The 23,287-nt window shown below is 41.0% G+C and overlaps 1 protein-coding gene across 2 annotated transcripts in view; it reads right to left on the reverse strand.

Moving 5' to 3' along the window:
- Positions 1–23,287, reverse strand: part of atxn1a (ataxin 1a) — an 88,133-nt gene that overhangs the window by 60,376 nt on the left and 4,470 nt on the right. For both annotated transcript variants that reach the window (XM_046418348.1, XM_046418347.1), the window contains exon 2: positions 17,428–17,556. The gene's annotated coding sequence lies outside the window, so the exon portion shown is untranslated. The remainder of the gene's footprint in view (positions 1–17,427; positions 17,557–23,287) is intronic.

The following is a 23,287-nucleotide window of genomic DNA, read 5'->3' on the forward strand; positions in this document are numbered from 1 at the left end:
GGAATTTCGACCGCCGCATTACAGGGAGGGAATACAAGCTGCTGCTGTGAGAGCAGGTTTATGAGACCTACTCTACTCCTTAACACAAACGTTTAATCTCACTTGTCCTCACAATTTTATTCTTGTCATTGACTGGCAAGTCAACCTCCATTCCTTTTCTTATCTGTCACGCTTCAAATGTGGTGAGAGAGCTGTTTCTATTTGATGGCTTGAATGCTTATGGAAAAGTTCAAGATATTACAGACAGAAATTGTTCTGGCAAACTTCGTGATGTGGCACGTTCCAGAAAAGTGAAACCAATGAATAAAACCACAGGACAACCACACAAATGTATTTCTGTAATGTACAAATCTCAAAACTGTCTTTACTAATAAAACTCAAAGACAAAATTTTTTAAAATCCTGGTTCATTTGAAGGCAAATCTAATGTAATACACACATACAAACAGGGTGTGGCAGGGAGTATCAGATGACTATACAGCTCTATATAATACAGCACTGTGAATCTTTTACTATTGCTAGCTTTTCCTTCACAATTATTGTTCAAGCTGACGGAGCATATGTTGCTCTTGAAGAAGTCAGTGATAGTATTTGGGACAGCTCTTTGTGACTGGATTAACACCACTTCATTTGCTTTCACGAAAAAGCCTACCTGACACTGTCAAGTAAAAAGATTTGCACATTTGGAAACATATTTGTATCAATCATGTATCCCTAATGCACCAAATACTTCATCATCCTTCTCTGGACACTACAGTGAGTTGACTTTAGAAGATAACAGTTATTATGGGATTCACAGCACGACCTTAGGAAGTCACCAACATACGTCATGAAGCACCACGGCTGTGGCAGCTTCCTGCTGGCAGCACAGGTGCTCACATGCACACACTTAACACACTAAACACACATACACACATATACACAGCCACTTGGCCAGAGAACTGCAGGTACTCTCTCCCAACCCCACTGATGTACATAACCACACGCATAAAGATGCACACACACGCACAAAGTGCAGGTGCTCACACCGCTTCACCAGCTGTCCCTCGAGATCCTGCTACAAGGTCTGATGACCAAAACAGAGAGGACGAGGGAACAGAGAGACCACAAGAAAGTGGACTGAGCAGACTCCAGCACTGACAGGTGTGTGTGTGTGTGTGTGTGTCAGGCTCTCTTCCAACATGCTGCACTGCCCTTACCCCAAATAAGTCCAGTTATCATTGTTTAACCTTGACTGCTAGTGCTGTGTGTCTGTGTGCGTCTGTGTGTATTCATGTGCATATGTGTGTGTTTGTGGGTCATGCCCGTGGTGGCCTTTGACAAAGTATGAATGCAACAAGGGTGAAAGTTTGAATAAGCAAAGTTGTCAAATAACACCATGAAAATAGTCGCACCTCCAGTAATCTGAAACTCAAACAGCTTACGAGAGAAAAGTTGCACTTCAGGTCAGCATAGTTGTGACTTCAGGTTACGTCATGTCAAGTCACGTGAGCCGTATGACACATCAGGAAACGTTTCTCACTCCCACAACTACAGTTGGCACCTCCGCGAGCCGGTCCAGTTCCAATTTATATCTGTCTGCCCAGACTCGTACATGTTTTCCAGCGAATTGGAAGTGAACAGTATCATTCCAGTGAATCATTTCCATTAAGACACATGCTGTCTTCACTTGGAGACTACTTTGACAGAGGATTGGAGGACTCATAGAGAGCTCCGTCACATGGTGCAACAACGATCATCTGAGGCTCAATGTCAGCAAAACCAATGAGACTGTGACGGCTTACGGTGCTTCAAATATGGATGTTGATGTTGGACAGACAGACATCCATTCAGACAGCTGAATGCAGCTTGAGAAGAGATGGCAACTGCTATATTTCAAGTGCATATGCAAACCTTGAAAAGCAAAGGGTGCTCCACAATATGTCCCTGCAAATTACAATGAAAGCCTTCACTGAAACAGTGGCAAGCTTTTAATTTGAAATAATTTGGGTAATTTGGATACAGGGAATGCTGACTTTGTATGACAGAGTAATGACCTGTACAAAATACACTATATAGACAAAAGCATACCCATACATCCGGTGAAGGGAATCTTAATGTTTCAGCACACCAAGACATTTTGGAAAATGCTATGCTTCCAATTCTGTGGCAACAGTTTGGGGAAGACCCTTTTCTATTCCTGACCTCAACCCCATCCCACACCTTTGGGATGAACCAGAATGGAGAATGTGAGCCAGGCCTTTTCCTCCAACATCAGTGCCTGACCTCATAAATGCTCTACTGCATGAATGGGCAAAGATTCCCACAGAAACACTCCAAAATCTTGTGGAAAGCCTTCCTAGAAGAGTGAAAACTGTTATAGCTGCAAAGGGGGGACCAACTCCATATTAACGTATATTTAGAGGAGTGTAGCGTAACGTTCAGGTATCCCGATACTTTTGTCTATACAGTGTACTTACTGCTTTAAGTTCTCTCTTGAGTGTCGACCAGACTATTGTAGTGGCACTGGGCACACAAGTCTCATCTCTGGACCAGCAAAAACAGAAACCTACCAAAACCTACAGGTAACCCAAAAACATAATGCCTCTGGCCACGACTGCTGCTGGCACAAGGAGGCATAAGACTGACAGTCTATTATATAAAGTTATATAAGCGAGGTCACAGGGTCAGAGCAGCTAACACAGCATGGCCACACCCTGAATGCTGTTTGCATTCTGTAGTGAGCTACACTGTCAATACTTGACAGCCTGGTGATGTACAGCACTGCTGTTCTGCCTCCAGGGGCAGGCTACAACGTGTCTAATGTGACCTCTCTTCTCCTTGCAGTTACACACAAAGACCCAGGCACATTTTAGGAAATATTCACATGTAGTATTTAACAGATTAAATCGATCCAGTAAAATTTTAGGAGAAAGAAACTTACAAACAAACTGCACCTTGGACTGAACATTTCTCAATTTTTAAAAGATGATCAATACCTGCATTTTTTTTTCATTTCATTCATTCTGCCAAACTTAAACAAATGAAATGAGAGAATGATGAAAACAAAGTGTTTGTTTCCAGTAAGTTTGGTTAAGATTGATCTGGACATGTCAGGGAAACAATCACATTGTCAGTGTGCCAATTGTTTTTGTTCTTGTTTAAACTCACACCTTTCAGTTGTTGTTTTTCCTTATAGTTTTGGCAAGGTCCTCGCTGCACATTGTGAATAGACTCCTTGTCTTGCCCCTTTATGGACTGAAAATCTCCCAAACAGTGTGCCAATAACCTTTAGTCTAGACATTATTTTTTCATACATTCCCTGCTACCACACAAGCCTGCATTAGAAGAAAGTCTACTGTGCATGATGATCGTTACCTTTAGGCAACAATGGTAATTACACAGATTGTATCACTCTTAAATAAAAATTCAAAGTATGTTACACACTTTTGCTACATATCTATATATCACTACATACAACATACAAGAGGGAAGGCATGCTGATGCATGCTGCCCAGATATACAGCTCGAAGCAGCTTGTTAGACAAGGTGTTAGTCACAGGGAATAGGCACCATGGGGATAAAAACTGCTGCAAGGTCATAAGGAGTTTGGAGGGTCCAACAAATACAATGTGGGATCACACAAACACAGACACACATTGTCATAATTCATACAAATATCATCTTTAGCTCTTTCTGCCAGCCTTTGCATCGAAATCTCAGAAAATAAATGTCAGCTTAAAAAAATCGATCTGGTGAATCACTGCCAAAAAAGCGGGTTGCAGGCCAAAAGTTTAAATGAGGACAGTTCGGAGACCAATTCGGCCTTTCTATGAAGAAAAAAGACCTATGCATGAGAAAGTACACACACACACACACACACACACACACACACACACGCCCCCAAGGATCTGCGGTCAGAGAGTTCTAAGTGCAATCACTGACACATACTGTACCAAAACCCTCTCTCTCACACTCATGGATTAACACAGATACAGTACACACGTGTGAGCGCGCACGCGCACACACACACACACACACTCACACACACACAGGAGTGCCCCGAGTGTCTATACATGATTAAAAGACTGAAAGTGGGGCAGGCGCACAGTTCTAGCTCTAGTGAAATTACTGCAGCTCCTTTCAGCCCACCTCACACACACACACACACACACACACACACACACACACACACACTCACAAATACACATACACTCACACAACCCACATAGCATTGGTTCAATAATTGAGTGGCTCCTCCAATGAAGCGGTAGCAGTGAGTGGAAGACAACAAGTTATTGGTGCAGGCCAGACAAGAGAAAATAACATGTTTTAAATATCAGTCCCTCGCTCTCATTCATGTACCCACTGAGCTTGACAGGATGGTGGACATTATTACTTTATCAGAAATTTTATTCTCTTTCCTCACACCACCAATATTAGCCAATATGCTCATCACCATGGACTGGGTCAACAAACCCTCACGTTTCACAAAATAAGCAAATGGGCTCTATGAAATCTTTGTGAACTGCAGCCTTAAATTTGTAGACGTAAGCTGCAAATATAATCTGGTTTCACTGCATAGTATTGCATATTTCAAAAGAAGCTTACACAAAGCTCCTCAGATGAGCGGAAATCAAAGGATCAATTCAAAAGACTAAAAAAAATATCCCAAGGAATTGAAGGGCCTCATTAAAGTCAAATCAGTGGTCATGATGCTTGTCTCGCTCTTAGCATGGTTGAACATTATTCACAAAACTGCAGAAGCACAAGTATCATTGTGATATTCTTTGCATGAACAGATTTTATCTCTGAACTCCTGAAACCTCTGATCTTTTCACAGATAACAACAAGCATGCCAAAAATAGCTCTCACAGAATTCAGACAGCAGTTTGCTTTCACAGTACTCTGAACCACAAACATATTATCTGGCCAAGCAAATCAATTTTTTTTATTTAGATATCTAACAGTCAACAGTTTCTACTTCCACACTTGACAGGGCAAAGTAAACACATTTTGCTTTAAAGTTCGGTGCCACAAAATTTTTAATGACAGAAACTCATCAACTTCAAATATCAATAACTAAATAGATACACAGTTTGGAATAAAGCATTCGAATTAACTTGATCATTTATCTGTGCATGTGTCCAAAACAAAGTTCAGATTCCCCTCTTAAAAGACGGTGAGACAAAACAAAACATATTTTAGCTGAGTCATACACTAATGTCGAGAATCTCTCCATGACTCACAGCACCTTGATCTCGGAGACATGGCTGAAATGAATACAGTTATATTCAGTTCAGAAGAGGTGTCTAAGACAAGATCTTTACACTGAATTTAAACTGCACATGCACAATATCAGAAGTCAAAACTGTGGAGAAAACTGGCTCACAGCTTCATCAGATTTGGCAGTTTACCAAAGAAAATGACACCTTTAACATATGCTGTTCGGTGAAAAGCAAGTGCTATGAGTTACACTTTGTAGGAGCTGAAGGAGTTGGAGATGAAGGAGTGACACTGGTGTATGTTACAAGTCTTTCACTGTGTGCACAGCTAAAGATAAAACTAGCCTGAGCAGAGCCACATCTGTTCAAAAAACTTTCTTTTCACGACTCACAGGGCTTACAAACAGAAAAATTGTATAAATGACTACGGGACACGAGCTTACGAGTTTTACGAGGCATTATGAAACTGTGCCTCAGTTTTAAAAGATTAGAAATAAACAACAACAATATAAACCCTACAAATCTCTTCTCCAAAGCTGAACCAGAGGGAATTGAGCAGTAATACTATTGGTGGACTCTAATCATGTGTTGCGCTTGGCAAACACACTTAGAACGAAGAAAAACCTTTGCAAAAAGTTCAAATAGAAACCTGCAAATCCAGCAGCTTCTTAGCAGCCTTGTGCAAGGTTTCTGAGAATCAGATCATAGGGTGTTTGTGGGAGAGGGGACTTGAGTTTCTCTGTTGTGATTTGGAGATTGAAAGAACACTTTTGCAATGTGAATCTTTGAACTTGTGGATTTGTCCAATTTTTCATTGATCATTCAGCTGAAAATGGGTTCTTCTGTTTCAACATCACCAGATAAACAGAAAAGGCAGGTGCAACACCACAAATGATCACTTCCAAGAGAAACTTTTATGAAATAAAGTGGGTCATGTTGATAAAGCTTAGACTTGTTGCAAGTCAGCAGATTGGAGATGAACCATCATCCTGCTTGCACACATTTTAGTATTCATGTGCCTTTTTCTTAGGTATCCATCTTAGCCATCTGTAGACATCTAACTACAAACACAAGCTGTCAGCACTAATAACGATGCTGTAGACAGTTTCAGCGAGCTCATACTGGCGAGTGATGCCTCATCAAAACTCAAATTCATAACCCAACTCCAAAACAAGCACCTGCCTTGAGCTCATGTGCAATGACAGTATCTACTATGCACTCTAAGTTTTCAAAGGCACATGACAGTTTCTCTCACACAGTTACTAACAAGTCAACACATCCGCCATGTCTTGCTATATAAAGCGGGATGTATTTATAGCAGCCACCAAACACTACAAAATATGTGTGATACAAACAAGAGGAGTGAACCTATTAGGCCTGAATCATGGAAAGGATCTGGTTCTGAACATCAGGTCCTTGTTGGCAATATAGTTCTTGAATGTCTCATCAGTAACTAAATGATAAGCAGCTCAAACCAACTTCAAACTAGGTTCAATCCAGTCCGCAATTCATGTCACTGTTAATGCACCAGCAGGGTTTTAGCAGATGTTAGCTGATGTTCAGTGCCACAGTGAATCATAGTATCCCTCACATGGTTCTGGGTCAGTGTAGCTCTCAGGCAAATGTCATGGAGTCGAGGTCAGTTTCACCAAACCTCAAACCTCTGTGTGTGTGTGTGCATGTGTGTGCGGGTGTTTCTTTAACCTTATGTAGAATTTGTCAAGGTGAATGGACACTGGAGAAATATTTTGGATCTTAAATGAGGCAATGTACACAATAGTATCTACAGGGTTGGTACTGAACTGAGCTTATAAAGATATGAAAGTTAATAATAAAGTTAATAATATTATATTGTTAACGGCATATCTAGTAATATCAGGTCTTTTGCTTTTAAATCTGAAACTTGAGAGTTGAGCTACAATCACACAATCAACTTACTGCTGGGTTCCTCTATATCTGAATGATGTAGTTTTTCCTGTTATCTCAGTACAGTAGAATTCCAGAAAATACATTCTCCAAAATTCCTAGTGTAGAGCAGATCTGTGCCATATTGCTGAGGGCAGTTGTTATGACAGGTGTATTTTGCTGCAGTCTGATGTTCTTAAAACAACATGAATTTTGGATGCTCTTATTCATAATGTCCCCGACCCTTGACCCACATGCACACCCACAATTTCACTTCCCCTTCCTTCACACAACGGTCCTTTTGCTTTAAGTAAGTGTAAATGGTATCCATGAAGTGCTTCCTAAAAGGGTTATGCTACCTCTGTACCATCACCCCCACCCTTTCAGCAGTAGTCTACAGCGTCCTGTCAGGTTGCAAGTGCACTCAGCTATTCATCTCAGGCAGCCACGCTAGAGGTAGTGTGGGGGCAAATCGCTAGCAGAGCTAATGGCACGTTACGTAGAATTAAACCAAGCCGACTGGGCGCTCACCTCAAAAACAACAGCACAGGGCTGAAAGAGGTAGGGGAGGGGTATCTCCTCACTCAAAAAGACTGTTTATTGTTGGATTTTGAGGCTAATTGGTAGTGAGAGGTTTTTGGTTAACACTACACCTCTGACAGACAGACATAGTAGGAGCCCTTTCAGACTCTGCCTTGATGCGGGATGTCTTCAAGTGCTGTGGGAAATATTGCACTAACACTTTCAGAACACATTACCGATCACACAATGGAGCAAAGGTGGCATGGAAACTGCGTTGCACTGCTGCGACATTTATGGGGCAGGCTATCACCGGAAAATAGTGGAGAGCAAAGAAGCGATGTCAACAACTGACAATAAAAGTTAAGTCCAGTCAACTTATTTGTAAGCTCTTAAAGCACTTCACAATACCCATACTATTAAGAAAATGGAAACCTTAAAAGGTCAAGCTATAAACAGTATAAAACAGTGGAGCCAACGCACAAGTGCTTTGAATCTGCATCCTCTCTCACAGCCAGCAGGGGGCAACTCTACTGATTGCAAAAAGAAGTATGACTGCTGATGAAAAAAATGACTGTAATATGCTCTCTTGATTTATTACCTCAGCAAACAGTTTCCTGATGAGTTTGGAGAGATGGTCTCAATGCCAATGCCAAACTCAAGGCTTCAAATCGGTCGTCCACAAACAGTGATGAACAGTGGTGATCACAGTGGGTTTACACTTGGATCAAACATGCATATCCACATCAAAGCCAACATGGTTACTTTAGTAGACTGCAAGACCACCAGTCAGACATAATGCACAAAGTTGTTATGTTTTTGGCTGACAGTAGCATTCATACATTTCCTTTCTGTGTGGGTGTGCAAATAAAACCTCCAGTTTCACCTGAGGTGAGATATAAGTTTAAAGTATAGCTATTAGTTCTGTGATGATGATGATGATTCCAAATCCACCCGATACTCAGGCTGTGGCTTCCTGAGATTTGATGTTTTAAAGTTCCCGTAAGAGCTTTTAAGGGTTATGGAATGTACAACTTATTTTGGTCTGGTGAGGATGCCTAGTAATTTCCCATTAGGTCAACTTTTTTCTCCTACCACAGGTATTTTCCCTGGGCAAGCCCCTGCAATGGGTGTGTACACTAACATAAGCACAGCTGCACTAAGTGTGTGTGTATGTTTGTAGCAACAGAAGTCAATAATCCTGAACATGAAAACAGACAGATGATCACTGTGTGTATGTGTTTATGAGTTGTACATCCATGCAAATATCTGCTATGAATGTCTGTAAGCTGTGTGTGAGCCTGTGTGAGATGTGAAATGTGAGATTCTGCACGGATGCTCTTCTTTGTTGTCCATCTGTGTGTGAAAATGTGGCTCTCCCAATGCATTCATGACAATGAGTCACTTTGCAGCCAAGTTACCTTTCCCACTGTGGCATCTGATAGTAGATGACAGCGTCAGGAAAGCAGACCTGTTGTGCCGCCGTGAAACCTCACATTAACCTCATTTATCAGTGTCACAGCTCATCACCTGACCCTGCTACACACTCACTCTCTGGAAAACGCGCTAGTAAAAACACCCAGACAACATGCACGTTCTTAAACACCAGTTCTCTAAACAATAATCTTACACAGTCAATTAAATGCACGAAAGAGCATCCTATGTTTTTTCTGTTCAACTTTTAAAAGTATAAGAGCAGGAAGATATTGAATGTCTCTTTATTTTATCAGCACTGTACCACGCACAAGTCTACAAAAATGAATTCCATTAGGAATGTACTGACATATTTGTCTTGCACTGTGGCTTTGTGACTACACTCAAAGCAGGAGTAAAGCCACCATCTTATAAGATGTCTGTGTAATTTATAGCTCCAATTAAATTGCTTCTCCTCAGCCAACAATGTACACAATCCTGTTACCTTCAAGGGACATGCTGGTGCTCATCAAGCAGTAGCAGCAGGGCACTAGAAAAACTTTTGAATGTCTAACATTATCAAAGATTTTAGTCTAGGAGGGTGAAATAAAAGGAGAAAGAGACACTGTCTAAAGAGGTCCTGATGCTGTAATTGGTGATGGACTAGTGCAGCTTTTGGGCAGACAGGGAACATCCTGGCTCACTGTGTCTTATCTGTGTCACCAGTGTTTTACCACACCTTCCTAACTGACATGACCAAATGTCCCTGTTCATGAGCTTACTACATAGCTAAAGGAAGGGCCAGAAATAATGGCCAGTCAGTCAGGCAGCCAGCGAGTCAGTCAATCAGACGGGTATCCAGAAAGTTTGTCAGCGAGCTAGTCTACAGCCAAGCATCCAGTCAAATGTCCAGCCAGATGAGGCCGATCCATGGCCATCCAGCCCTATTCCGATCCAGTGAAAAGATGAACTGGCCAAGCCACAACTACCAGCCAGCAAGCCAGTCAGCCTGACATACAGACAGACAGAGAGAGGAAGCCAGTGATACAGCAACTTGCTCTATTCAAACCACACCACAGCTCTGTTGGAGAGGAAATAGTTTGGGGCTTACAGACACTGTTTTAAATATTGCTTGTGGTTTGGTTGCAATGGCTTGCCTCAACCTGTCCTCCAGCGCCCACCCATGTGCACCCCTGACCACACGGTGACCTGAGTCCAATGTTTTCATACAGAGGAGGACAGTGATAACAACCGACCGTGGACAGACTGGAATTTAGGACTTCACTGCACATGCCACATCATGAGCCATCAATGAAATGGAACATGAGAATATTGAGAATGCACTGTACTTGGCATCAGCATCCTAAGGAGTAAACACTAGTAGTGGAAATAAAGCTTGTGCCAAGAACAACTTTGGTGAAGGGTGGGTTTTGGTATTCCAGGGATTGTTTCTATCACTGGCCATTTTCCTGTTATTGAATTCCTCTCTCAAAATGCATATCCTTTGGCTCAGACTTAAGTCACTGTTGATACCCAAATACCCACCTTGCAGCTGAAGGTCTGGAAGTGTCACTCTCAACAAATGAGGTGGAAACACCAACAAAACAGAACAATGTGCATCTTTTTACATCATGTAGAAGGCATATAATGGGCTCTCTTCAGCCCTAATGCAAACATTGTGATTCTACATAAAGCTAAAGTTTGTCTAATTTAATTTAATGAGCAGGTTCATATCAGTTGACCCTGTTCCAAAAGCAAAATTACAAAAAGACTCTGGTGCAAACAGCATCACTTCCACTTTAGCCACAGTATGTGCAGTTGCCCATGTTTGTATGTTGGAGGCCAGTAAGGGATTACATATGTACACAATTGCACTTTTGAAGGTACAAATCTGGATGGCAACGGGCAGTTTTCACCGTCTTCTCCTGTTTTTGCTGTATCTTTTTTTGTTCTCTGTTCTGCTTAAGGTCACTAAATACAATCAGTGGATTTTTTATGTAAAATATATACAGTACCCCCACTCAAATTATGTTCTGAATCAGCATAAAAATTGCTATGATTATTATAATCTTTCCACACACAATAGCTGTAAATGTGACGCTAATGTTCGGATAATAGCAATCATTACATTTGTGCTCTAATATATGTTCGTGACCCCAATTCCTAGCATTCTTCTTTCATCTCTCTTCTTCATCACTATCTATCTGGCTGTGTCCCAGGTTGTCAGCTTATCCCTGTCCCAGGCCTGGAGCTCTATGGGGAAGAGAAGAGTCTGCAGGAGCTGTCTGACTGCCAGTCAGTGTCAGCTCCCCACCGTAATCCTCTACTGCCTCTGATAAGGATAAGACAGGGAAGACTAGGCTAGCAGGAGAAGAGAAGAGAAGAGAAGAGAAGAGAAGAGAAGAGAAGAGAAGAGAAGAGAAGAGAAGAGAAGAGAAGAGAAGAGAAGGAGACATGAAAGACAGGAGAGAACAACATAGGCTGTTCTTACATGAGACAACAAAAAGTTTTTGAGTGAGAAGACGAGTAGAAGTATTATTTAAAGAAGGGCTCTGTCATTTAGTGAGCCACAGTTGAAAGAGATTACAGTCGCTGCTTTATGATGCACCGTATAATAACAGTAAACATAGGGAAAATAACTCAAACCACATCTGGATGTCCTGTAGAGGGTGAGCTATTATCAGTTCTCCCTCATTTATCTTGGTCAGTACTTAAAGCCGTTTCCTCTCACCGGGGCTTTGCCTGAAGTATGATCAAATATGAATCAAGGCAGAGAGATCAAAGGAGCAGAATTGAACAGAAACAACGACTGCATGATGACTTACGTGAAGCAACCCATTTGATGTATAGCTCAGGCACAGGAATGATCTTTCTACATAGCGTTTAGGAAACAGCTCTGAGGATTTCAGGCAATTTTGATGAGTTGCTTGAAAGATAAATTGATGCACAAACTCAAAATGTAGTCTTAAAGTACAGTCCAGTAGTGTTAATGACAAGTCCAGTCCAGTTTAGCCATTTTAAAGTAACTTGCCTGGCATATAGGCAACTGTATATCATGTCAGCCATAACAGAGCCAAAGCCAACACATGGCTAAACTAAGTCCCAAAGCCAGCTTCCCTTTTTCACATGGTTATTGAGCCATGCAGTGGCTTATCGACCCAACAGCATAACACAACTTTGTAGGATGGCTTCAGTCCACTCTCCCTCTAGATTTTGCTCTTGCTCTCTTTTTCTCAGTCAAACACAGAGATTACATTGGCGATTCAGAAGATTGGTATTGATGAGTCAGCTACTTCAAAATAAGGGCTGTAAGCACAGAAATAAGGTCACAAAGACTGCAAAACTGTATGCATTCTGATGTTCAAGACACAAAGTATAGATCCACAGGTACGGTGAAGATCTAAAACCTCCTTTTCAATGTTATCATAAAAATTTTGATATAATTACACATTTAAAAAAGGTTAAATGGACTCCAACAAGTGGTTTCAATGACCCTGATTTTGCCAGTGGCATCTTTTCACTCTTTGTAGATGAACTGCAGATTTAAGTGCTTTCCATGGCATCTCAGTTGAATTGCTACTGCTGTCCCACACAGAGAGCCTTCTGAGAAACGCAAGACTGCGCACAAAGCAATAAAGCCACACACTGTCACATACAGGGGAATGTTTTTTCACGCAAAAATACAAAAAAAACTCTCATTGATCCCCTTAAAAAGCAGCATTCTGTGAGTGTGTGTGGCCTTTCTCTTGTGTGCATGCACATGTACCCGGTGTGCTTGTGAATAGAGGAGGATGAAAGGAAAAGCTGAAAAGGTCTGAGCGCACTGCATGGTTCAACCAGACAGCTCAATCTCTTGATCTGCCCCCACCCACACCCACCACTCTTTATTTTTTTAAAAATCTTTCTTTTTCTCACAGTGGCTTTTTCCTCCCTCTTCAATCCTTTACTACCAACATTGCTGTTATTCTTCCCTGTATAGCTCATGCAGCTTCTTGTCTGAAAGGAGACGACCAGGGATTAACCTGTGACAGCAATCTGGAGTGACTGCAACAAATAGGGGTTGACATCATTTTCATCATCCTGCATCAGGCATAATGTTTTTGTGTGTGAAAGTGGGATAAAGCAGTGACATAAAGGAGAGAAGGGAGGAAGGAAAGAACAATATGAGAACAACATGTAATCGACATGCTGAATATCATGTCTTGCCCTGCAATTTGTGTGCATTGCTTTGTCTCTTTTCAGTGTATATGAATACAGAGCAGGTAAATATTTTCTATGTATGTTTTCATTCTTATAACAATGTTTGTTATAGCTCCTTGCAGCACACTTGCACTATCTGTACATGAGTGTTTGCAGCCAGTGACAAATTAAAAGGGTACATGAATAAAACTTTGGTTGTGCATAAGAGCTGATAGCTTCTTAGTGAAGTGGGGCTGTATTCAACAGATGATTATTTGATGCAACATGATCTGTCTGGTCAGCACTGTTTAACAGGTTTGCTCCAGCACCACCTCAAGCTTTTGCAGAGGTCAGTGCAGAGAGCTGGCACAGGACAATGCATGTCAAAACAGCAGGATATCACGGGATACAGGTAAATACCATTTCAGGTTTTTACTTTTTGTTTTACCTTTCACTACAGCTCTGCCCGCAGTATATAACCTGTCAAAGTTATTCCGTAAACAAATGTTGGTAGTAAGTATTGTTTTTCCAACTAATTTCTCAGTAATTACACACACACACACACACACACTAGTACCTATTGCAGCCATTGGTCGATTCATCTGTCCAACCCACACATCATTCACTCTGCCTGCAGCAGGTTAGAGTATAGAGCCATTTCTGTCACTTACTCATTCAGCTGTGAAACCTCCGCCCAATCATTACCTGGAAATCTCTTGCTGCCTCTCTCAACCACACACACGCACTGACACACGAATTTCCTCTTTTCTCTTATCCAGGCAGCAAATTCCAGAGACAATACAAGACTCGAAACGCATGATGTAGTAGATGTGTGTATTTGTGTGTGGGGTCAGTGTGCACATATGACTCTGACAAATGAGCCAAGCTCAGTTAAATGGCTTGTGATTAGGACACATTGGCTCCTAATTGCCTCTCATTACCATTTGAAAGTGAGTGGCAGCTGGAATCAAAGGCTATGGTGGCAGTGGTAAGTATGTATGTGTGTGTGTGTGTGTGTGTGTGTGTGTCACATGGGTGGAACAGCACGCCTGAATTACAGTGGCATCCACACAACAGTGCACTATAGTTGCCTGCACATTCACCATTGTAACTGAGGCAATGCCTTGGCTTTAGCAAGCCTGAAGAATACTGAACCTACTTCTCCTACAGGATGAATTAAAACCTTTTCCGCTCCAGTCTGAAAATCCTTGAACACCACATGGTGACCACTACAAGTACTCCCTCTACTGTTCTCTAAATACCTAAAAACACATTTCAGAATTTCCTCATGTCAATTTTGGACAAGCTCAACAGCACCTGGTTAATCCTTACCTCCCTCCTACTATACCCTCGGTTCACCTATCGTGTAGAAGCATGTCTATCTTCACTCTCCACCTTTTGTATTTACACCTCTGCACTGGTCATGCATTAACCACCCTTAAGACTTGCAGGCTTTAGCTGTCAACTTCCACCCTGACAGACTTAGTGCTGGAATGACTGAGTTTAACTTTTTTTTTAAAATCTTGCTCTTTCCACCCAGCTTAATTCGCATTTGTAAGGCAATAACTATCACAGCACCAGAACTTGCCCCGTTCAAATTCACCATGCAGCCAACCCACGCTCCATCCCAGCTCTTCTCTGCCTAAATGCAGCTTTTAATATGGTGTCTGATAAAATCAACCAGTGCTGTACACTTTCAGTTGTTCTCTTAAACAGAACAGTTTGTCTAAATTAAGGCTGATCACCACATGGGGTTCCACAGGGATTAATATTGGGCCCCCTTCGCTTTTTCTGTCTTTCCAAAGTCAACCCCTGTTACAGAGTTGATGCTCAGCTATAAATTTCCATTTAACCAGTTGGTTACTGTCTCTCTCCATTCTCCAACCGGCTGCCTCTACAACACAGAGAAGAAGATGAAGAAGGTACGTCTGTTGCCGTCAACACGATACCTGACAGCACAGTAAGAATGGAGCTCATGTAGGTGATGTTAGGTATATTGCACAGTTAACTTTGGGAAACGGTCACAGTTTGGTTTGGTTTAGGCACCAAAACTACACGGTTAGGTTTTACAACAGTTACGTGCCTAACTATGTTAGTACAAGTAAGTAAGTGATGAGATCAAATACAGGAAATTTGCATAGGAGACCAGGGTTCAGCCATCATTTCTTTTTGTCACCTTCAAACTGTGCTACAGCATTAACAAGACTCCATGAATCCCTGTTACAGCACTGCAGAATGTAATAGTACACAACAAAGTCTACACTATACCATACAAAGTATAAACTATAATTAGATCAGACAATGCAAATAGTGAGGATGAAAGTAGAAAGCAAGTATCGTATGTGATTTTTTTGTAGTTATGAATTTGTGAAAAGGCAATTCATATCATTAGACTTAAATGGTTCTGTGATCTGAGCTACTGTGTACCATTAAACATGAAAGATCATTCATTGCTGTGCTCTAAATGAAATTTATATTTTTGCTCAGCTCTTGCAGTATATCAATTTAACCATTAAGGAGGCTATATAAGTCAATGTGGGTATTTCAGCCAAATCTATGACCACCAAATATTACAAAAGATCACAGACTTCTTTGACTACTACAACTCAGATCCTCAATTTCAGTAGGAAGTGTGAACTAAATCTAACTTCTGGTAAACAGATCTAGGATAAATAAAAATATCTTATGTGATATTGTAGTACTTATACTTATACAGCCTTGTATTCTGCTTACAGAATAAAGCAAAGGTATGCATCAGAACGATTTTCAAAACCTAAACATAAAAGCAATATTGAAGCTGATCAAAGCATTTTTTTTAACAGGATGAGGGCAAGTGACTCAAAAAACAACAAATAAACAGCAACTTGAAGTTTCATTTGATATCTAAACAGATAGCATCTATCAGCAATCAGTGAGAAAAAGAAATATGTATGCAGCAACTGCCAAGTCTGAATCATTTCCATGTGCACTGTTTGTTGTACGCAATAGTGAGCTAATGATGTTAATATATTCATTTATATCGCTATCACGTGCCGTCATAATTGTGAGTATAGCTTTTGATGAGCTGTTTGTACAGTAGTAGCCCTCATTCAAAGGGAAGGCAACACAATAGGTTACGGACAAACAGACACAGAAGACACACGTGAGAAGACACATAATCAACAAGTAAATCTGGCCAAATTGAAAATAACTACACAAACACCATAAGAAAGCTGGTGGAGACTGCAGCTTCTTTATCTTTATCAGATCAGTTTTGTCCATCCACTTGTTCTCATTTGGATGCCGTATTAAATGCATAATGCGAGTGAAACCATAGGCTACCACCTGGGACGCATAGCCTAGCCTGAGTGCGACTCCGAGGTGTAAACAGAGTAAAAATAGCCCTGCTATCACAGGCTTCCCTACAGTCCCGTTATATAATGGTCCAAGCTAGGATGAATGACATCACGGGTAGTCCAGCAATCACAAACCCTGTGTCCTTTACAACCAGCTGGCGATGTAAAACAGAGTAGTAACATATAACACATAGGCAACAATTTTAAATAAACGGTCAGAACATGCAAAATAAGCGTAATGACGTCTTCGCAAACACTGGACAAATTATGTGCACTGTGCTTAGTTGTTCTCCGTCTCTTTTCGTGGAGAGAAAACACTTCCGCGATGATAAAACGTAGATTAAAATGTAACGCTTGCCTTTGACAGTCCTTGTCAGTAAGAAAAGAGTTCAGAAGATGACACATACGACTGGAAGCCATGAAAATAAACTGCGTATCTCAGTGTTAAGAGCTAAGAAATTATCTGCAAAGAGCAAATGTTTGTGCCGAGGTCGAGTGGCGCAGTTATTGGAAGTGCAGCGCCTGTCCGACACCAGCTCGCCCGGCGGACGCGCTCCTCGCTCGGTCACAATTCAGCCAAACCTCCGCTCTCTTTCGCCCCACTTAAACACAACTTTGCATTTGCGTCCCGAAATGACAAGTACACACACCCAAACCCGGCACGACCCCGTGCTGTTTGCTCACTTAAAAAATAGGTCAGAGGGCGAGGTAAACATTTTCTAAGGCTTTGAAGTAAACCAAGAGCGTCAGCGCCACCCTGCCCAGTTCTTCCAGCCATTTTCTCTCCACAGCTCCAGAGGAGAAAAGTGGCACGGTGAAAGCATTGACAGGTTGGTGAAACGAGTACTGAATGAACAGTTTCGTGTGACTTACTGTTGGGTGTAACGGGCTGCTGAGTTTGTGTCTCTCCTTGTCGCCAGGGCTCCCCTGCTCTGCTCCGGCGCTAACGGTGGAAAGCGTCTCCCCTCCTAATGATGTTCGCAGCGCACAGCTAATAGCTCTCTGCCCCCACCGTCAGAGAGAGAGAGAGAGAGAGAGAGAGAGAGAGAGAGAGAGACAGGCAGGCAGGCAGACAGGGGGAGCGAGACAGAGACACAGAGAGAGAGAGAGAGGGAGAGAGAGGGAGAAGTTCAAAAATGGAGCATTTTGTAAGTTACTCATGCAAAAACATGAGAGGCGCAGTCAGAGCACACAGCGACAGAATTACAAGGGAAGTTCACTGACAGCACCAGGGCGTGAGGATGCACAATACACTGGCCCGAATTGGTCCAACGGTGTTTGTATTATGCCATTTCACTCTGTGCAATACTTACTGGAGTTTATCTCTAGAGGCACTTTCTTAAAATCTATTTATTCATACACCTACTTATTGCTGAAGTCCAGTGATTGGAAGCGTGTGTGAAGATCCGTGAGATGTTAGTGTGTGGGTGGGTGTGTGTGTGTGTGTGTGTGTGTGTGAATGGGCGGAGGGGTTGTATTTTGCACAGTACAATGACAGTAAAGCCTTTCTGTTTCTATTTCTGTTTCTATCTCTATGAATTCATAGCAAAGGAAGTTCCAGAGGTGTGTGTGTGTGTGTGAGAGAGAGAGAGACAGAGTGGTTTGAATCCAATATTACTTACAGCTTTTCTTAACTGAGCCTTATGCAGAAAAAAAAAGCAAGTCGCATTAGTCAGCAGAACTTTTCCTCCAGTGTTCATGAACATTTCAGCTACCTAACATAAGCTCAAACAGTTTACTTACTACAGCATTTCTATTTTCTGCTGCTTTTTCCAGTACATTTCAGAGGTCAGTTTTCAGTCCACCACTGATGACAGCTGTCGTTGTTAATTTGCACATATAAAATTATTTTGCACACAAAACACGAGATCCCTTTATACAATGTGATTCATTGCTATTCATCAAAACATCCAACAGGGATGCATAAAGTAGAAATAACAGAGAACCATCCACGCCCCCCAGCAGTATGCTTATTATACTTTTGTATTATTTTTTTATTAAGCTTAAGTACATTTTTCAATACAGCACTTTTACTTGCAATTAATACTTTTTATATTCAAGGATTATCTGAATGGCCTACTTCTTCCTAAAGCATCCATTTTATTCTGATTAATCGAGATTGGGTTGCAGTGGCAATGGTGTACTCAGAACATCCATTTAAACTCAATACTATAAACATAATAATTAGAATTCTATCATAAGGGTCAATCAGGCCTTGAGCTAAAACATTGCACATAAAAACGCATCACAAAATGTGTAGAGATTCTGCAATATCACAATTATGTCGCAATTTTTGAAAATCAAAGCTGCCTCTATGACATCAGAATTAACACAATGAGTAATCGAGATGTACTTGACAACATATTGTTTGCAACATTGGTGGCTCTTGTTTATTCCACGAGTTCAGTCCTATGTCTGATATCACATGGTGTGCATACCAAACCATGTTTACATTTGATTGTAAATAACTTTTCCTAGAGAGCTGCTGTCAGCGGGCCAGAAGGTCGTGGTAGGCATTTGCTGTAGAGAGCTCGAGATCTCAGCAAGAATCAGCTCAGCTGAAGGCAATGACTGATAGCCAGCTGACAGTGACAAGGTGAAAAATCTTAGCTACATAGCAACTGTTTTCACATACAGAAACACACACACACACAAACACTCACACGTAACATATGCACAGTAATGGAGTAATGCTAGAAAACACGATGACGTTTATTTACTCATGAGATGATTCAGTTTTTGCTAATTCACTTTAGGCTGCTTAATTCAATTGGCTGTCTATGACTCAGTCACACATCTGATAATTTTTTTTAAAAAAACTTGGGAGGTTGAACTTTTTCCTTGACCTGGTGAGTTATTGCTGTATGAATCAAGTTTCAGGAAAACTACAAAATCAGCCAAAGATGAAATCAACCAAGATACATGAATTGAAAGTATGAAAGTCAGCTGATTAAGTTAGCATTTTAAAAAAAGGTATGTAAATATTCAGTTAAACTCTCCCTTCTATTTTCAATGTATTTGTTTTTTTTATCATTTTGACCTCTGTGACCTCTCCCAGATTCCCAATATGGCAGCAAGCGCCTTTGCGTCTTCGTCACAGGAGAGTGCAACCTGACACTGACTGAGAGACTGAGGGTGCACAAGACAGGGTGACAGACGATCTGGGATGTATCCCACTCCCTGCCAGTCACTCAATAAGTGGCCTATTGTCCGGCACTCTATTGTGCCCTTGTCACATGTATACCAAACAAAGAGACAGCGCGGTAGGCTGCCCTGTATGCCAGGAGGCTAGCATTACATTCACGGCCTGGATGCATAGAAATGAAGAGCCGGCGTCTGGTGGTGAACGGACTGTGATATTTGAATAGAGACAGGAATGAAGAGTTTGAATTCGCAGCCATTTATTGTGCAGACTACATACAGTGCTGCCTCAAATGCAAACTCCCTGTTGTGGCTCCTGTAGTGTCACGCTCAATTCAAACTTTTCACTTTAATAATAGGGTTGTGCCTTGCCAGCTCATGAAGTGCATGCATACACTCACTGGCATACACACAAGCATGCACTCGTTCCAGTTTTTACTCTCTCTGTTGTCTCTGCGTGTACTTACAGGTATACACCTACTCATTATTACAGTGGGGTGATTACAGTAATGTCTCTGCTTATGGAAAGGAACGGAAAAGGGCCAACATACGCAGGAGAAGTCAGATAGGCAGTTGCATTTTCCAAGTTGCATGATATGCACCATTTACAGTACAATGAGAACATATACTATTTGCATATGTGGTGCAGAGCCATGGCGTGCTTGAGGAATAATAAAGAACTACTCCCAGAGGAGTAAATTCTTCGGGGCTTGAGTTACTCCCTAGAGATGTATCTGTGTTCTTTGTCGGAGGTGTGAACAGTATACACTCAGGCATAATAGCGTGTACCAGGTGTGGCCTGTACGGTAAGAGCCCTGAGAAAAAGAGGCTGTTCAAACCTGCATACCTGTATGGCTATTTTTATGAGATTAAGTGACTCATATCTTAAATGCCAATTCTTTTTTTTTTTTTTCAAACTCAGCTATCAAAAAGCTCTCTTTTGAAGAAAGAGTGCCAAGTTAAATGTTGGAAACAGGATATGGCAAAATATATTGCTGTCCAACCTATTATGAAATATATCACTGTCAAAAAGACAAAAGCTAATACAAAAGTTTTAGTAAGTTTTTATCAGTTTTAACCTGCCTGGAGAAACCAAGAGAGAACTCTATTCAGCCAAGGACATTCAACTAAGATGCATCCACTTAACTGATAAGTATACACAAACAAGGGATTTGACACTTCACCTGGGATATGAATAAGTAACACGCTGAACCTAAAACACACACTAAGGCAGATGAATTATTAATCATCACTAGTCTTTGGAAGCATCTCTTAAGGGATTTTCAACGATTTTAATGGTTATGGGCATCTCTGCTTTGTTGCACAGCAGAGTAACAGAGCAGGCTGGTGTCTGAAGTGCCCACCTCATAACACAGTGCACACTAAGCACCCCAACTCTTAGGGCAATTATGTGTGAATTTTACCTTTTACCTGTTCAGTCGGTATGAAAACATAAGCAGGAGAAAGAGCAGGCCACGGAATAGGCCTGTCAACTCTTCACAAAATCCAATAAAGACTTTTTCAGTGGAAGTTGAACGCTCATCCTGTGTGCTTTGAAAGAAGCTGTCACTTCAGATTTCAAGGCTACAATGTCTGCTGAGGTTCTGTCTGTGCACAGGGGGGGTGGTGTGTTTTACAGCCACTTACTGCTCCCCCTTTTGCTCAGATGTGGTATTGTTTACCAGTTTCAGGGCCAGAGACCAGACAGCACCAAATCAAACACTAAATTAGGTGTTTCATAATGGGCATATTTTTCTTTTATATCCACTTAACAAACATGTATCTACTGCTCTACTTTTAAACAATCAAGATGATTACCTCTGAAATACTAAAATTTTGTAATTAATAAAGTATCCATTTATCCATTAGCTTTAGCAAACGTTTTCATCCATGATTTTTGGCCATCTAGTTCAACTATTTACGCATTAGACCTTCTAACTATAAGCTAACTACTAGCTAACTATATCCCAACTAACACCCACCTATAGAGTTGGTGATTTCAACTCTTCTTCTACTTCAATGTTATTTTTCCATTAATCTCAGCTATTTTAAGCATTATTAAATACTTTTAGCCATTTACTCTTTATACTTTACTTCAACTAACTAGGTCTGTTTTTCCATTCATTATTTAATCATTTATCATCACCACCAGTTAGTTATCTATTTTAACCATTTATCCATCAATGCCCAGCTAGCTAGTTATCTAACTAGTTATCTACTTGGCCACTACTTTTAGCTATTTATTCAACAGTTAACCCCTTACTATTAGTTTATACTGTTATTTTAAATGTTAAGTTTGCTGATTTTTGCACATTTCCAACTGTTAGCTGACTCAGTACCACAGATCCCCTTGGGCAAGTAGGCTACACTTAGTTGGGAATTGCTAGATTATACTGTATAGCCTATATTCTGCCTGCCAACAAACAAAAACATTTCTGTATGCACTGTAATCTAATTCTGTGTGCGTGTGTAATTTAGTTCAAAACTAAATTCTTTTTTTGTCTGTGCTTCCACTTCATAATAAAGATAGAAGAACCACCAAATTGGACCTCATTCTTACACTCAGTCACTTCCAATTTCTTTCTTCCCTTTTTTCCATATTACATGCTGTAGTAATAATATTACCAGCCACATATGATAACTTAACTGAATTGTAAACATGAAAAAAGTCAAATCCAGCTTCCACGGCATTTTAAGCAGAATTAGAATCAGAATCAGAAATGCTTTATTGACCCGCGGGGATCAGCATGTAACAATCACAGGTTCACCTATATACCATCATTTTCATACCACCTCTCTGACAACCAAATTACACAGGCTTAAAGTTGCCCTTGTGTAATCCTACAATGAATGCCTGCTGTCGACTAACCTGTTCTCACACACCTTCCCTATTCCACGACAAGGGAGAACGAAGCGAGGAGGATTAGGATGCAAAGAGAGTTCTCTAATCTGTGTATTAACAGCAGCCAATTGAATCAGGCTGTCTTGGGCAGGCAGATTTTGGAAAGTAATCTGGAGTGCCTTAATGTGATCTGTGGTAAAAGTCCAGAACTAATTGGAATTAGGAAACACATACTTAGATTTCTCAGACAAAGATGTGCATGGTATAAAGGTGTATATACTCAGACATAAAGAACTGTGTGTCAGTCCAACACAACCTCACACTCTCTGTCTCTTTTCTTGGTTAAAACACACACATCGGCAGACACCCAGTATTTCTGGTCTTGCACACAGAGCAATCTGACATCTGAATGTTAATTTTTGCTTTTGACAAAAACATAAAGAAAGAGGTGGAAACACAGGCACAGAGCAAAGAAGGCTGTGTGTGTTTGTGTGTGTGTGTGTGTGTGTGTGTGTGTGTGTGTATGCGCCAACAGCCAAGTTCCCTCTGTATGAAAAAATAATTGGCTCTTAGTTCTGGACCAAAAACTTATTATTAGACTGCTGCCTTTGTAGATGAGACTGAGATATTGCAGCAGACACTGAATGTTTTCCTACTTATTAGTCTGAACTGTTGTTTTACCTTTTGCCCTCCCTGTTTAAACTGCAAGTCATTTTGGTTGTAATGTTTAACTCTGCTTTTTACCCCTAT

Source organism: Scatophagus argus, chromosome 17 (genome assembly GCF_020382885.2).
Source record: "Scatophagus argus isolate fScaArg1 chromosome 17, fScaArg1.pri, whole genome shotgun sequence".
Taxonomy (NCBI): Eukaryota; Metazoa; Chordata; class Actinopteri; family Scatophagidae; genus Scatophagus; species Scatophagus argus.